We start from the raw sequence: 4,587 nt of genomic DNA on the forward strand, positions 1-4,587 counted from the left end.
TCTGTTCGATTTGATTTTTTACTTCTTGTTTGTGAATTTGAGGATATCTGTATGTTTTTGTATAAATAGGTTTTTCATCTGTAGTCTGAATAGAATGTTTGATAATGTTGGAAAATGTCAATTGTTGATTAGGCTGATAAAATAAATCTGAGAATTTTTCACATAGATTCGTAATCAGTGTTTTCTGTTCAGAATTCATGTGGGAAGTACGTATAAGGTCTCCAATATTAATTGTAGTGTTATGCATTACTGTTGCCTGAGGGGGAAATTCTTTAGTTACTTCAAAATCGGAGATATCAGGTGATAAAATCTGTGGCATATTTTTGATAGTGTAAGACCTTGAGGACAAATTGTTTATTGCACATAGAGCAATGTTATCCTTTATAGTAGAAATACCTGCTTGTATGTGACAATCTTTTTCTACCTGAACCTGGGGAATTATTGTTTCACCATTCTGTTTGTTTAGAATTCTGACCTTAATGATTTGTTCTGAATAAGGTTTAATTTCTATATTTTGAAAGTCAATTTGTGGTGTGAGGGTGTCGTAATACAATGGAATAGAAGTGTATTGATTTTGTAAAGTTTCATTATTCCAAAAAGCATTCAAGTCTAGCTTTTTTAGGACATCTATACCAAAGAGTAAATCATACCGGGGATTAAAATTGAATACATGGAGTTGTAGGTTAGTTTTAGTATGAAACATTTTAGGAGCTGGGATAATGACTGCATCTTGGATGGTTGTCATTCCTGTTGCTGTACGGATGTGAAGTGGAGAAGAAAACATTTTATGACTATAATGTTGGTGAGCTATTGAAGGTTGAATGAAAGATTTGTCTGATCCTGAATCAATGAGAACTTTAATTTGATTATTTTTTAATTTAATGTGAGGAAGAGATGTGTTTTCGGTAAGGTTTAGTGTTACTGTTTCTATTCGTTCCGAGGCTCTTCGAGAAAAATCCTCTTCAAAAATAGGATCAGGCATAGAGTTATCTATGTCATCATTTTCTTCTTCGAACTCTACATTGTCTATGTTATGGAGAGTTCGCAAGGTACTTGTTGTGCGGGCACTCATTGCTTCGATATTAGGAGGTTGATTTTTTCTTGGGAATTGATTTTTATTTGTTTGCTTGAGATCTAAATTTTGAGGAACTCGTGGTGTAAAACTTTGGGGCTCACGGATGTTATTAGTTTTGACGTAATTTGAATTTTTAGTCATTGTACGTGACGCTTCATTATAAAAATGATCTCGCATAAGATCTTTAATGTCTTGTAGATCATTGGGTCTACCAGCTAAAATTTGTGTACGAAGGGGCTCTGTTAAAGCACGAATAAAGCTTTTTAATGCTACTTCACATATCAGTTTGATATGGGACTGCGTATTGGGATCAATTATTCTAGCCTGAGAAATGGCAGAGTTTTGAAGTTGCTCAATATACGACAAAAATTCAAATGCCGTTTTTCCGTATGGTCTAGCATCAGCCATAGTTACTATGTATGAAGCAATTGGTCGATTATCACAGAAATGTTTTACTAAGAATGTTTTAATTTCTGTCCAAGTTTTTAAATTAGCCTGACTGACTTTTTCTGATGCTTTACCAGTTAGTTTTGAATTTTTGATTGTGGAAGTAATAATACGAATATGTTTTTGATTGTTTGCGTTTTCGAGATAAATTTCATCGATAGATGATATAAAATTATGTACAAGAGACGATTTGCCGTCAAAGTTTGAAATTTCATCAAGACTAGCTCTTAATTTCTGTTCTTCGTTTTGTTCGTATTGATACTGGAGGAAAGATGTGAATAGGGTTTCAATGGTTGTTGGTGTAATGGGCATTGTGAAAAGTGGGAAAAAGGAAATTGGGGAATATTAAAAAAAAAAAAATAGTTAAATTAAATAAGGAATAGATAAGAAAATACCTATTGAAAACAATATGATAGCTATAGTACTTACTGCGAAATAACGTATAGCAAGTGGAGAAGTTGAAATATCTGCATTTCACTTTCTAAGTAGACAGGTGACTAATAGAACTGCTTGTGGCTCGGGGTTCTACAGGAAGTCGGAAGGAAAGGTGAACTTTACGGGACCGCTTGTGGCTTGATGTACCTCGTAGAAATTCGGAAGAAGGCTTGCAGGAACACCGCTTGTGGCTTGATCGCTTCCAGAAGACAGACACTCGTGACAACCGCTTGTGGCTTGATGAAGTCTTCGAGAGTAAGATGAGAAGATACTTGAGTAGTAGATCCTTTAGGACAGCCAAGATTCGTAGGTGTCTTAACACGATCGATGGTGGACTATTGAACAACAAAAGTTTCGAAGTTCCAACGACAGTAGTGAAGACTAGAGACCGCGCCAATTTTGGAGAGAGCTTCAGTGATTACAAACTCCAAAATAATATTGATAAAATAAATGGATAACAACTTTATTGTTGAATACAAACACTGAATATAATAATATAGATATAATAATAGGTAATTAAGTAGGTTCGTAACTACGACTTGACTATAACCGTCAGGTATCGTTACCAAGTATAATCTAATCTGTACAATCTATCGAACCTCAGCCATGCGCTCGGACGGGAACATTCGCGATCGCACGCGCCTAAAGCTAAGGGTGGGGCCTCTCTTGAAATAGGAGATTGTCTATTCCAGCAAGAGCGCTTGCCGCATGGATAAGGTTAGGATCAGAGTTAGCGAACGCGAAACGCTCTGCTTTCTGTACCGCCATGTCAGCACTTAGTACTGGGAGCAAAGAGCAGACGAGCAATACAAGCACAGCAGACTGTATGTCTGAGGCAATTCGCGCATAAATTTAGCTAAATAGAGCCCTAGATGCTTACACTTCTTTTTCTTTTTTGGCAAGCACACGGTGAGCAAGTGTGACTGTGTCCTGCAAGCCGTTTTGCGTAATCATGGGATTGATGCGCATGTAAATGAATGTAATATGGATGTACGAGCTCAACGTATCATATATGTTCTCATCCATGGGTCCCGGACTCAGAATAAATGCCACAGCATAATACAATTACTACACTACAGGTCATACGTATTCATAACCTGGTGCATCGTCTTGCGATAAAACATAAAACAAATGTATAGCACGGTCTAATGTACAAGCCTTGCGGTCTGGTGTCATGCAGTAGTAACTGTCACAACAGTCCATACTACTACACCACAAGATGTACGACGAAGACAACGGACAGCCACGAAGACCAATCCACGCATCCATCTACACCAACCACCATCGGACACGACTATTAACAACGATGAGCGCTCATTCTAACAACAACTGAATAGCTATGAACAAAAACCTATAGAACGAACATCTACTACACCTAACACGATGAGGACCACGCCTTGTAACCGCGCTATCACAACAGGATAGAGTTTATACTTTCTTCCACAGGATGCCACTGTAGCTGACTGCAGCCCACCCCACAAAAAACAACCCTTGAACAGCACATGTTGGTTGAATCTCATATGAATTATACTTACGGACTTTCTAAATTGAATGGACACACTTTTGTGTAATGGTACTTGTGCAAGCACCTACTACTCGCCGTAGAGGAACCATAGAAAAAAGAAGCGAAAATCTTGATTTCCGGAGAATGAAATCGTCAAGCAAAGGGCCGATCAGTTTGGAGACATCTTTATTTTATTTTCGCTTTATTATTATTTAGAAGAGACCGTTTTATTATTATTTTAGACCTCTTGCGGCGACACAATTGTACGCGAATCGATGGAGTCCCAAGAGGTATATATAGTCAGCATGAGATATGCACTTTGACTACCTTCCTCGATGACACAAATCCCAAGTGTACGTAACTTTAAGACGGGACGTCGACGTGGACGGTGCCTGGATCTTTAGAAAGGTTAGTAAGCCTACGATGTATCTTGCGAAGTAACTGTTGACAAAATCTGATCATATCTCTGTTACACAATGGCTATGCTCCTAACTCTGATTTACGTTCCATAGATCAACTCCCATTGCGGATTCAGCCAGCGTTTATCGGATTTATCGCTGTTGACACATACGTTCCTCTACTTGATTTCTCCTAGCGATGGGATAAACTCCGATTGCGATTCAGACCGTTCCAGTCCGTCTAGAGGTGTTATGGCCCATGAATAATGCTAAATACTGTACTCAATATAACGCCTTTTGGTAGAACTGTTAGCTCGGACTCACCATTTTACACGGAGAGAAATGACGGCAGAAGAAGAACGAAGAAGAAGAGGACGAGGAGGAGTGAAAGGGCACAAGTCTGCCCCGCCTGCAAAAAGCCAGACGGAGAGTTAGTCGGGACCCCACTAACGAAACCCCGACTGTAAACCAAACCGAAGTTTTTTAGACGATGCTTTCGCGTACAACGGGGAACACGCGAACAATGTAAGCTAAGAGAGTAAGGACAGCAAGACGTTCTGCTGGGTAATTTGGTAACTACAATAATGTATTGAACAGGATGAAAAGTTAAAAGATTAAATCCCTAACGAAAGAGATCAAACAATAGGGAAAGATAAAGTATTCATCCATTACGGTGAAAGTTAATGAAAGATAAAGATTAAAATAATATATTTGTGGATTGTCTCCTA

Source organism: Diaphorina citri, unplaced genomic scaffold (genome assembly GCF_000475195.1).
Source record: "Diaphorina citri unplaced genomic scaffold, Diaci psyllid genome assembly version 1.1 scaffold1341, whole genome shotgun sequence".
NCBI classification, from domain to species: domain Eukaryota; kingdom Metazoa; phylum Arthropoda; class Insecta; order Hemiptera; family Psyllidae; genus Diaphorina; species Diaphorina citri.